A 14,150-nucleotide genomic window follows, 5' to 3' on the forward strand; every position below is an offset into this window, starting at 1 on the left:
GTACACACACACACAGACTTATAATGCTGGGCATGGTGGTAACTGCCTCTACTTCTTGTTCATTGAGGGGCTGAGGCAGGGGGATTGCAAGTTCAAGATCAACCTAGGCAACTTAGTGAGACCCTTTGCCAAAAGAAAATAGAAAGGGCTAGGAAAATAGTTCCAAAGTAGTGCACTTGGCTAACATGTATAATGTCCAGGTTTTGGAAGACAATGAAAGATCCTGCGTACAGCTATCCCAACCAAGCAATAAGGATGTTGGTGGGTATTAACCTACCATTCCCTGTCTTTCTTTGGTGAATGTTATTTCTAGGGGTGCTATCTCCTGAAATTTCTAGCTTACTCTGCAATAGGCCAACCATAGCCCTGTGGCCAGACAAAACCCCTCAAGCTGAGAGTCAACAGAATTCACATTAGGCAGCCATCAATGTGACCATGACATGTGGGTGGGGCATCCAGAGCTCAAGCTCAATAGGCAGAAAAGTTCCCAGTCAAGTAACTCAATATGTTTCCTCCAGATAAAAAGAAAAGACAAGCTCCACTCTCCTGAGGACTCTCTAGGTGTCTGAAGCTGAATTTTTACCTCATCATATTCTAACACCACAGGGTTCCATTACAGTCCTAGATCGAGCATTATGGTTTTAGAAAATGTTAAAAAGGGTCTTTGGAGTTAATGCTTGTGCCATAAAGGAAACTAGATGTCTGCAATTTTTTGCTGAAATTGTATAACATCTCAATTACAAGCATATGAGGTTGGATGGGACTCCTGCTTGTCTTAATGGCATTACTTCTCCATGCATTTAATGTGCTCCCTCTGGGCTCTGTTTAGCATGCCAATTACTATGCTGAAAAGCAGAGGGAGGAAGAAAGGCCAAATGCTGGAAATCTGAATCATTCTTGTTAAAAGATATTCTCCATGCAAATGGGGAAGGAGAGGAAAGAGGCTCATATTCCTCTACAGGAGGTACTGAAATAGAGACCAAAATGGAACACAGCCTTGGGAATCCAAAGGATCATGATGAATTCCAACTGGTGCCAAACATAACCACCAATGTGCTGCCATACCTGTAGAGTAAGGCTGACTCTTGGAGAAGTGCTGTAACCCATGAGCTGCCTGTCCACTACCATTTCCCATTGTCTCTCCTCCCCATTTCCGGTGTGCTTATCTCCCCAGGGTTGCAGTGTTCTTAGAGAACACTCAAATTTGCAGTTATACTCAAGAACAGTGTTTCTCAAACTTTAGCCCACATGAGAATCTCCCAACAACAAATAACTATATAAAACCAGGAGGTCACAAAGGAAGGGGTTTCCCACACCTATGCCTGAAAACAAGAACTATCCCAGAAGACTCTGCCAGACCCACCATGTTGCACAAAAGTCATGACAACCTTACACAGAAAATACTTTGATGAGGATGTCATCCAGTGTAGAACTGATCCAAACCTTGTTATTGATCTTTTTATCCAAGAACGTTCAATTCAAAACAACTTATGTAATGCTTCTTATTTTGGCTTTTAAAAAACTTCCCCTTGCTTCAACCTCTTTGAATGCACTTGTAATAATCATTTACCAAGTTTTGTGGATCCCCAAAGCAATGCTCTGCAATGCCAAATAAACTTTTTAATCTTTAAAGAATCTCTCTCCATTTGTTATTTAGATTGAGAACACCTAATTGAAGAAGGCCTGGAACACTCCTATACCACAAAGGGTTAAGCATCCAGTGACATTAAACAAGACTTGGGCATTGCAGAAATTTGCCTCAGGAAGGAGAGGGACACCTTTTGTCAAGGCCATATTAAAATGAGAGGGGAAATGCAAGGAGAGCTACCTTGCAGGGACAAAAGGTAGGGGACTGTCAGCCAGTTAATTGAGCCTGTGCTCCTGATTTGTGCTTCTTTCCTGCTCATGGTTGTTAAACCCAGAAATGGTTTTCTAGAAAGTGATTTTAAAACTGTAAATTCGTGATTCCCTGCTCAGCCTGGTTCTCTACCAGAAAGCAAGACTTGTGTGAAAGCATCAGCTCCAAACATTGAGGAATCCTTGCCCATGATCCCCTCCCAACTCTCCTAATGCTGGTACAATCTCTTCTCCAAGAAGCCAATGCCTGCCATATTTGCTTCAGCTGCTAATTTGTGGGTAGCTAACACTAGCTCAGCCTATCTTCCTCTCCCCATCTAACACAGAAGAATATGCCTGCATGCTCCTGGAATTCCAGAACTGAAAAATAGCTAACAGAATAATCAGCAACCGTGAAATCTTTACCTCTCACATTTGAGGGTTTATTTAAAAAAAAAAAAACCGAACAGATACTCATGATATGAAGGATATAAAGACAAAAAGATACTTTAAGGCTTTTTGTTAGTCTTGTGAGAATGAGGGCAGGTGGCAATGGCTTGAACTGATGTTGTGATGGTAAAATGGAGAAAAATTGATAAAGTTACAAGAAAAATTGATAAAGTTAAAGTTTTGGAGATAAAGCAATTGCAATTCTACCATAAGTCCTTTGCCTAGATTGCAAAACAGTACTAAATATTAGAAATTAATCCAAACAACAACAACATCTTGAGTGTGGAAAAAATTTTTTTTTAAAAATAGGACCCATAGGTCAAACTTTGCAGTAGTTTCAGAACTTCTATTCTAGTATCTTTCAACATTAACTCATTTTACTCTTTCCATTAACCCTATGAGGTTAAGTATGATGTACCTATTCTGCTGATGCGAAAACGGAGGCTCAGAGAGCCTAGAACATGCCCCTGTATTCATCTGGTGGCCCTGAATTTCTACACCTGTAAAATGAAGACAGAGTGGTTTCTGACATCCCTGAAGTTGGATGTGTCTATACAAATGGAAATGTGTACATTTTTCTTAGAAAAAGATTGGTAAGTTTCATCATATTTTCAGAGAAATTCTCGACCCAAACAGGTGAGCATCACCAGCTGAGGAATGAATAATCACAGAAGGTAGTCAGATAGTCAATAAACAGGCAGAGTCTAGGCTTCTCTGAGGAGGGGGGATTGCTAGGGAAAGAAATGGGCTTGACTAGAGATTAAGCTATGCATGTCTAAGTACGCACTGCGGGGACAGTGGATCTGTAAATGGCTCAGGAAATCAGTTACGGTTCCTTTGGTTGCTCACGTCTCTCTTACTTGCATAACTGTGGCAATTCCAGAGCAAATGCATGCCCACTTGGGCCCAGCAGCAGCACGATTCCCATGCACCAATCTTCAAGGAATATTTGTAAAGCTACGTGCTTCAGAGGACATAATTCAAGGCCAGTTCCCAAGGCTTGAAAACATGTTTGTGTCTTTTTAATTTTTTTTTTGTACTCTGTCCTGTTCTTTACCCAAAAGGGACTTTCAGTAATAAAACATGAAAGGAAACTAATAATAGTAATGACCACAAAAGAAATGCCAAAGACTTGCAGTTTGTTAGTATTTTCTTTCTTCTATCCTTCTGTTATATTCAGTTGTTTCTATAGTTATTAATTATTCAACCAGGAAAAAAAAAATCAGGGAGAAGCAGTATTTGTACCGATTAAAGGTTCAGACTTGCATCCACAGCCTGGTTCAAATCATATGCTTGCCTATAATTTTGAGCAAATTACTTCAATTCAAGTTAGTCTCCTCACTGTGCTTTCAGGTTCCCTGACCTATAAAATGGGCATGATTATAATCCCCACCTCAAGGAGTTTTTGTGATTAAATTAGCTTCTACATGTACTTTGAACAATTCCTAGCACATGCAAGTGTTTGATTAAGATTAGCAAATAGAAATATATTAGCTGAGCTTGTTGTCAAGGTGTGAATTTCAAGTAATAGAAGACTCTGATTAAGGAATTTACTAAACAGACACTGGTGAGCTCACAAAAATGTTGATCCATTCGGAGGATTGGAGTCAAGACCCAGAGAGCAGGCCCCAAATAATGCCTCATTACTGGTTCTGGTGAGGAAGCCACTGACTGCAATATGTATTGTGTGGAAGCAATCACCTGCCTTCTTTTCCTAGGTAAAACTCCTGCCTGCCTGTGTGTATCAGATTGGCAGAGACTAGACCACATCTGCACTCCAGATGCAAGGGAGTCTGGGAAGGCAAATTCTCTATGCAGCACTTTCAGCTTCTTCTGGGGAGATGGTCGTTCATTAGGAGTGCCCCACAAATGTAATATGTATTATACATTACAAGTAAAAGTACACACACACTACAAATGCTGTGTAAGGCCAGAGAAAGGCTGGGGAGAAAGAAAAACTAATGTAAAATTGTTAAGTGGGCCTAGATTCTCGGATCATTTAATACCATTTAAAAGATAACTATGTTACTGGTGCTCACTGCCAGAGGTGTGACTCTGGGGTTCCAACAGACTAGATTTGGTCATTATGCTGCATTAGGAGTCTAGTTAAGGAAAGAAAGAAGTGGTGGTAAAGCAAGAAGAAATTAATTCATTCACAGTTTGGCCAAACTCAAAATAGCACAGAATTTTATAGGATGAAAACACAAGCTGTAAGGGTCCCGCGAAACGTCGGAGAAAGAGACCACCAAGTGACCACTCATGCAATTGGCAGAAGGGGATTTACTGAACCAGCATGCTGGGGCTCCGTGCCCACTCAAGAAGGGAAAGCAGCCCAGATCCCCGAGCAGGGGCTGAGCACTGCTTAAGTACACTTTTTGGGGAGGGCGGAGGGCTTTGTATACATCAGAACAAATCATCATGAGGCGCGGGAAAATTGAACAACTCCTAAACATGATTAGTTCATTCATTGGCGGGAACAGGTCAGGCTGGAGTGATAGGTCATTCCTAAGGAGAGTACACATTCAAACTGATTGGTTCAAGTCCTGCAAGGCCTACGTGCAACCACACAGACCCCTTCAGTTATTAAACAACCAGACAATCAGGGGAAATGTTTACTGGGCGGTTCTAAGCATTGTCTTAACAGCTACAGAAATTTCAGGTTTTGCAAGTAGCATAGAAACCTAACAATACCTCCTTTACATTTTAACTCAGACCTTGCAGCTTAGAAACTTTTACAACACCCGGTCTTTTACCCTTTAACTTTTACGCTTTAACTTCAATTTCTTTTACCCTTACAAAGCCAAGAACAAATACAGCATGTTGCAGGTCTGATTTGAAAATCCAGTTCCTCTGACAGGCTTAGGGGTAATGTTCATCCTCAACACATAATGGAGCTTTGCAAGAAAAAGAAAAAACTTTAAAAGTAGAGGTTCCCAGCCTTTACTTAAGAGGTACATATTGGAATTGGAAGCCAGGGTGGTGGTATGTGCCTGGAATCCCAGCTACTCCAAAGGTTAAGCCAGGAGGATTTCAAGGTCGAGGACAACCTCAGCAATTTAGCAGGATCCTATCTCAAAATACAAACATAAAAAGGGCTGGGGGGTTGTAACTCAGTGGTCGAGTGCTTGCCTGGCATGTATGAGGTCCCAGTTTCAATTCTCAATTCTTAAAATAAAACGGATAAAATGAAAAGGTCAGGTGCTTCTTTTAAGTCTTTTAATTGAAAAGAGGGCCCCGTTACAACTTTAGCTCTTTGGATCCTAGCTTTTCAGGATCCTGAAAAAAGGGGACCAAATCAGGTAAACGCTGACTCTCTAAAAGTCATTTGGAACTTGACAGCTTTTTTGGTTTTAGCCACACACAGGGGTAAGGGAAAGAAAGGTCTTGACTACCTCTCTACATAGGCCATGAGAGTTGCTAAGATTCTTTTAGGCTTTTCTTTGGAATTTTTCTAGTACATATTTTTAGAATTATCAATATTTCACCCAAAAGTTTTTTTTAAATGTATAACACGTATGCAAGTTTGTTAGTTTTGCTGAAATCTCAATTATGATTACATGATATCTCAATTTACTTTCCTGTTGGGGATGGATCTTTTATTTTATAAGCCTAAGTTAAGGCTTCCCAAAGTGTTTCATGTCAGGACAATCATAAAAATGATATTTTTATAGTATGAGGTTCCTTCAGATCTGGAGGAGGTTGAAGGATTCCAATCTTTGGTCACCCCAGTCCTAGCCCAACCACCCTGAGAATGGAGGGCATCAACAATGTCACCATCAGTACCAATATGTGAAGGGCTCCTTGGAAAGGTGTGGTTTACCAATCAGAAAATTAAGTTAATATAACGGAGCACTTTACACAAAAATTTCCAGGAAGAATCTGCTGCTGCATGCAATGGATCAGAAAGGGTACATTTCATGAAAACAAAGAGACAGGTGGAATAATCCAGTGCCCGTCAACAGGAGAAAAGTTAAAGAAACTTGTATACTCATTCAATGGAATTATCTTGTCAATAAAAAAACAAGAACTACTGATTCCATGCAATCACAAAGGTGAATGTCAACACTAAGAGATAGTGTCTCGCAAGACAAGATACTGTATTTTTCCATTTATGTGAAGTTTTAGAACATCTGGAACTAATCTCTGGCAGTGAAGTGGGGTGTGGGGATTGACTGGGGAGGAACATGGAGAAATTTTCTGGGGTGCTCCAGGGCTCTTTATCTTGATAGGGTTTGGGTTACACGAGTGTATGCATTTGTCACTTAAGATTAGTATGTTTCACAGTATATAATCTTAAAAACAACAAAACATAATAAATAATTGTTGAAACTCTAGTTAATAACATCCATGCTGAAAATGTTAAGGGTAAAATATATTGATATCTGTAACTTACTTTGAAATGCATCAAAAAATGGATGGAATTGGGCATGATGGTGCACATGTGTAATCCCAGCTATTCAGGAGGCTGAGGAAGGAAGATTGCAAGTTTGAGGCCACCCTGAGCAATATGGTAAGCCCCTGTTTCAAAATGAAAAAAGGATGGGGACACAGCTCAGTAGTAAACTGCCCCTGGGTTCAAGGTTCCATCCCTAGTATTGGGGGAGAAAATGGCGGAAAGGTGGAATGATGAATGGATAAGGGAATGGAGAGACAGAGATGTGATAGAGCAAGTGATATAAGTTAGCGGTAGGATCTCGGAGGCAGGTCTATGAATATTCACTACATAATTGTTCCAACTTTTCTCTTTGTTTAATGATGTAATACAAAATTAGATAAAATATCAGTAAAATGATAATAAGTGGGAAACATATTTTTTTTTTTTACTCTATTTAGGGTTAGGGAAGTTCTGGTGTATTTACAGATGCTACAGAATTCTAGAGCATTAAAAGGTCTAAGAGATCATTTCAGTGAATCCTTTGAATAGATCAGGAAACTGAGAGAAACAGAAATTAAGGAACTCACCTTAGGTCACACAGCCAGTGGATGGCAAGCCATGCCCAGACAACCAAGCTGAATTCTATTATTTGAATTCTATTATTTAGGAAACATTTTGGTCTCAAACAAGTGCATTTGATATCAAATGTGTTTTAGAACCACGGAGTTTTATTTGTATAAAATGATATATTTCTGCAAATTATAATCCTTGAGATTCTACCCAAGCAATTAGTTCAAACACTATTTTTTTTTTAAAGTTTGTAGATACTGGGGTTAAAAACAGAATGAAATAGTACTTTATTTTAAGCAGCTTAATTAAGGTCTTTAGCTACTCATCTATTTATTGCTTTATTCTAAAGTATCTTTGCAATTTCCAACTGCTTTGGCAGAGCAGAGAGAAATACAGTTATTAAGTACTATTATCATAACAACTTCAGAAAGCAGCAAGTACTCAGACCTTCATCCGTACTTTCTGGGAGCCAAAGCTTCACACAAACATTCCTCAAAGACAAGTAAAATATTCATATGAATCATCAAGAACTATTTGTTAAATCCTTTTCAGGGTTTCTGAGTCATTACCTCTAAGAAGATTTAGCTTAGGTTTAATTTGAGGAGAAAGGAAGAGCTAACAGTTAATATTTTTTTTCTTTTCCTCTAAAAGGTACTGGTCCTGCACCATGCTTCCTTATGCTGCACTCCCTACCACTTCCCTTAAGAGAGAAGCTGCAGAGGTACATTGGTCCTTTATAAATGAGACATGTCTGCAAAGAATGTGTTTAGGTCTCTTCCTAGGTTAAGGTGGTGTACAAGCATAGGCTGCGGCTCCCTCCCCAAAAAGCAGAAGCAAACATGGATCTGAGAAAATTACTAATCACACTCCAAACCATGAAAACACCCTGGGGAGAAAGAAGGCTGTCTAGAGCAGATTTGTGGGTGCAGCAATAGACAGAGAGGATGGTTAGGGAAGGTCTCTAAATCCTGCTTTTACCTCTCCGCTGCCTGGCTTTGAATGGATCATGGGAACCAGAAGCGCAGGCACTGGCTGCCAGGGTTGTCAGAATATCTGAAAGTACTTTAAAATTCCTGCTGGGGTGAAGACTGGTGAAAACAGAACTGACCAACTGATATTTAGCATCCACTCATTCCACTCTTTCCAATCACACTCAGGGATGGTAGATTTTAATCTAGGAGACTACTACCTGTAGGAGTTTCCTGTAGTGTGGCACCAAAAATAACAGTCTATTAAATTATACAGTGTCTGGAGCATCCAATATGGGGCTTATCCCTTCCTCTGTCCCCTAAACGCACCTGAAAGGATTCAACTGCAAAACACATTGGCAGATAGGGAACAAGATTCCCCAGGCAAAATAACAGTCCACTACAGACAAGAAATGGAACAACAAATGTTAACCGAAACTTAAGGAGCAAGAGCTTAAAGCAAACATAAAAACTGAAAGAGATTAGCATTATGAGATTAGCATTATGAGACAGGAACGCACAAAAGAAATGAATGGGAATATTAAGGATTTAAAATGTAATAATTACAAAAAGAAGATGCTATAAATAACAGGATGGATTTAATTGATAAATGGATTTATGAGCTAGAAAGATCAGTTGAGAAATTCTCCTAGATGGCAACAGGAATGAAAGAGGAAAGATAGAAAATATAAAGGAAAAGTGAAGGTGTGGGTGTGGAGGATATAAACAGAGGCACTAGCGGGGCACACCTGTAATCCAGGCAGCTAGGGAGGCCAGGACAGGAGGATTGGGAGTTCAAAGCCAGCCTCAGCAACCACGAAGAGCTAAGAAACTCAGTGACAAGAGGCTTAGCCCATAATTCCCAGAAAAGATATGCATAATAGAGGTAGATAGTCTTACTTAAGCAAAATCACATTTGAAGTGGAAGTCAAGTCCTGAGTTTGCAACTTAATTATACATGAATACTGCATTTAAGCTATGGAAGCCCCATCTTTATGACCACCTCCATGAAGGTTGATTAGGCAGTAAAATCCAGAAAGTAATACAGAACCAGAACTAGATTTGGCACCTGCCTGACTGGTCCAATGTGAATTAGGCCATCAGTCCGACAAAACACCTTAACATCTATTAGCCAATAAATGGGTCAATAGAAATTAAGGGTGAATGCCTACCACCTCTACAGGGCTAACCGCAAGAGAACAGCCTTGTCATCAAGAAAGAGAAGATGGGTTTGTTTAGTTTGGGATGAAGTTTATCACCGAATTTACCTGCTCTTTCCTACTTGTGCATCTTGTTCGTCCATACATAATAAGAAAGCAGCATTTACTTACAAATGTCACTGAAATGAAGTCACGGAGTAGGTTTCCCTTTTCTGGTATGAAATTCAATCAGAACCACTCAGGTACCCAAATCTCAAAGTAAATGTGAAGGCAAGAACAATTATCTAATTCTGATATTTTTATTTTTTAATGGGCTATTCTTTGAAAGCCCAGAATTTTCTAGCTAGGAAGATAAAACTTTAGGCCATCTTAAGTGGTACCCGAAAAATACACCATTCTTCCAATAGACTTGGTTTACCCGTTAAAGTGTAAGGAAATGATACCTGCTATGAGCAACTTACATTTTAGTGTATGGGGTGAATTGTATAAATGTCTTTCTTTTTTTTTGTGGTAGGGAGGATTGAACCTAGGAGCATTTAACCACTGAACCACATCTCCAACAACTTTTTATATTTTATTTAGAAACAGGGTCTTGCTGAGTTGCTTAGGGACTCACCTTCCCCAAGCCGCTGGGATTACAAACCTATGCCGCCATGGTGTCTTTAACTGTTCACCCCTATCTCTTTCCATTTCCATTCATTATCGTGTTACTTTGCAGTTCCTCTTAGTAAGAAGGAAAGCGCACTCTCCCACTCCTTAACTTTGTCATGTCTTGTTATGTTTTGCTTTAGCCAATGGAATTGTTAGCAGGTGTGATATGACCAAAGGCTGGAAAGTCCTGTGTAATTACCCTTTGCTCCTCAATTATGTGATCAAGAGAAGAATATTTTAACCTGGTTGGCTGCTCCCAGAAGGAGGATGAGACACACATGGAGTCAAGCTAGTTCCAGCCAGCTCAGCCCAGAGCAGCTGACTACAGGCTGGCTGCAGGGCTCCAGATGCATGAGCCAAATAAATGCTTATGTTGTACAGTTGAGATCGAATTGCTATTGTGTAGCTTTACTGTGGTAATTATTAATTAATGGAATGCTCATCAATTAATTACTATTTAATGGAATCCAGGATGCCACTGGCCCTCTTCTAAATATGACCTCCTACCCCCCAGCCTCTCTCCCTCTCTTCTCTCTCTCTCTCTCTCTCCAATTTTTATCCTTGAAACATGTTTTCTCCCTGTTTAAAGAGTGCACTTCCAACCCTGACACAATGCCTATAATCCCAGCAATGGGGAGGCTCACGCAAGCGGATCACAAGTTTGAGGCCAGCCTCAGCAAATAAGCGAGACTCTGTCTCAAAATGGAAAAAATTAAAAAAGGGCTGGGGATGTGTTTCAGGGATAAAGTGCCCCTAAGGTCCTTTTCTAGTACCAAAAGAAAAGTGTGCATTTCCAGATCTTTCTTCATGCATTGATATAAATGAGTGACACTCTTATAAATATAAATATAAATCTCCAATACATGTCTCCAAGGGAGGTGTGAACTGACTGAGATTTTTAGCATAGACTTTTTTTTTTTTTTTTGCTACCGGGGATTTAACTCAGGGGCACTCCACCACTGAGCCACATCCCCAGCCCTATTTTGTATTTTAATTAGAGACAGGGTCTCACTGAGTTGCTTAGTGCCTCGCCATTGCTGAGGTTGGCTTTGAACTCCCAATCCTCCTGCTTCAGCCTCTCCAGCCACTGAGATTACAGGCATGTGCCACCTCATTTAGCATAGACTTTTGTCCTATGATTAGCTACAATATATGAACTTGTAGACCTACCCCTCCCACCACAACTAGTGTATGACAGCCCCCAGCTGTCTTGCTAGTGGATCTGATGCAAGGATTTACTAATTTAATTCCTTTCCAATAATGTCATGAAACTGAAGCAATATGATCCTCTCCAACTCACCAATTTTATCTTTAAAAACTCCAAGTAGCCAATACATATTTATTCTGGTGTTTGGCAATATTGAAAAAAAAAATCATGGAAGATCTATTTTTGTAAAAGGACATACAGGCCTTCACAAGGCGAATGACAGCATCTCAGGCATAGCCAACAAAAAGAGAATATGAAAAGCATCTCTACATACCATGAGAACATTATCACATTCTAGTCAACAAGGCCGGTCCTGAGTACTGAACCTCAATATGTACCTCAGATGAGCTCATCTGTACTGTACCCATCTTTTAATAATTAGGAAGGATAACTAATATAATTGCTAGGATATCTCCAGGCATTCTTATAAATTAACTTGTAGCCTATGAATTAAAAATGATTAAGTAGTTTCATTGGATGGGGTAAAGGAAAGTGTTTCTCTGTATGATTAGGAAGCCATAGAGGGACTTTTGAGATAATCAGTACAATCCCTTTTTTTGTTTTGCAGATTATTTTTTTTCAAATAATTGTTTATTGAACACATTCTGTGTTCCAGGATCTGTGCTCAATTATGAACTTGAAATGCTCCCAGAGGATATGGAGACCAAGACCCAGCAAAATTAGGGAGTTATCCAAGGTCACATGTTCACAGACTTGAATGCTAGTTCAGTGTTCTTTGCTGCCCCATGAGAAGATTCTTTGGAAAAGAATTGATATGAATTAATATTCAAAGTGAACTTCTATGTGGAAGCTTGTTTACTGCCTTTAAGAGCAAAGACTTTCAAGAAACACACATTCAATAAGCGTTTTACTGAGTGCTTATTGAATCTACTTTATAAACAACATAACAGATGCTGGGGACATAAAGTGGTGTTCTGGTAGAGCCAGAAGCAATTTAAAGACAGAATCCTGGGCAGTGTGATATTGAAGAGGCATGCTCAGGTTGCCATGGCATCCCAGAGGAGGGGGGCGCAAAAGCTGTCTAAAGGGGTGATGAATTTTGAAGGATAAGAGGCATTGAAGGGGCTTGGGACCAGCAGGATATTTCAGGAATGGACAGAGAGTGAGCTGCACTTATTGTAATTAATAGGCCTAAAAAGAGGATTGACATTTTCTCAGTAGTGCCTGGGAGCAAGGTCCCTGATATCTACGGAGAGCATGCATCCAGTTTTAAACATTCAGCTCCTTTGTCGCCAAAAGGTGGGAGCACCTTGAGAGACGACAGATCATCCTCTGGGAAATGAGGTAATAAAGCCAATATTTGAACAGTAATTGAATGTACAAGATGCTGGAGTCTGTATGAGTGGTTTAGGTGGCTGATTTATTCTGCACAAAGCATTTGACCTAATTGCAAAACCAAAGGCAGTATTAACTCCTATAAGCAACAGATCTAAAAAGATTTCGGTTCTGCCTGTGCCTGCCTCTCCCAGGCAACTCTCCTACCCACTAGTCCATTGTCTTTTGAGACAGTTGCTGTTCATTTGTGTTTTCCTCCCATGCTTGTCTGGGACTTTACAGCTGTCCCTTCCACAGGATACTTCAATAATCAGGTCATCTGTGGTATGAACAAGCAGAAGGCACTCAAAATCCCAAACGCTGCACCTTAGAAAACCACCTTCCTGTTGTTCCATGCTGAAGAGGCCTCCACCCCGCACAAAGCTCCAATGTCCCCCAATGCTGCTTTAAGCCACAACCTTGTTTGTTCTCGTGACCTGCCCCTCTTAGTTTCCATGCTCAGCATTGCCAGGTCCTGGATTTTGCCCTGGTGTCCCAGGTAGGGGATGAGCCTCCTCAGTGGCATCTCTGTCTCCTTGTCTCTCAGGCATTGCTGAGAACCACAGACTCTGTCTTGAAGTCACTTGCAGCTCAGATGCCTGCTGCATTTCACCCACTCTAAGGCATCATTAATTACAACTTGCATTATTATTTCATCTTCATTAAGAAAGTGATTCATTTGGGGTTGGACAACAGATCTTCCCTTATCTACACAAATTATGCCCCATATTCTTCCTGGGATGGGTCCCATATCCAGCTCTGAATCCTGTTCTTGGTTCTTTAGATTTAGTTGGCTGGTTTCTACAAACTCACAAGAGAAATAATTAAATTTTTTTTTCAACTAGTCATTTTATAAGCATAGAATACATATGTATTAGATTATAAAAATATGAAAAAGAAAAACCTAATAATAAAAAATAATAACTGCAGAGTATCTATCCATGGAATTTATTTCATTTTATTACATAAATGATCAAAGAACATGGTATGCACTTTATAATTTCCAGAAGTCAATAAAAGAATAAAGAGGATTTACTGAAGTTTTGTAAGGACAATATGACTAACTTGGTAAATGATTTTAGGGCCTTTAAAGGTCTATTTTATCTTTAAAGTTACAGAGATCAATATTTATCTTTTGGGAAAAGTATATTAGTTGTATTGTTGAGTGTGGGTTTTTATTTGGACTATAGAGATAATAGCATCCCTACCTCATAAGGTTGTTTTAACGACTAAATATGTTAATATGTGAAAAGACCTCAGAATAGTCCCTGCACACAGTGAGCACCCCTAAAAGGTTGGTGGTTATCTTTATCATTGGTTTTAATATTTTTAGATTCTAGATACCCATATTGGCATTTTTCTGTCAAGACATGATAGAAGTATGTTTAAGCTCTTCAATATTATTCTGATAACTTATTCCTGCATTTCCAATAGATTTTGCTGTATATAATTTGAAATTCATAATTCTGTGATTATTGTGGCTCTCTGGATCAATTAAAAAGTTTTACACTTTTAACAAATCAAATTTTGACATTACACAATGATGATTTTTTGCTTTTGGGCCATAATAACCTGACATTCTTTGCCCACTTTTTCAT

The sequence above is a fragment of the Marmota flaviventris genome, chromosome 8 (genome assembly GCF_047511675.1).
Source record: "Marmota flaviventris isolate mMarFla1 chromosome 8, mMarFla1.hap1, whole genome shotgun sequence".
In the NCBI taxonomy this organism is placed as follows: domain Eukaryota; kingdom Metazoa; phylum Chordata; class Mammalia; order Rodentia; family Sciuridae; genus Marmota; species Marmota flaviventris.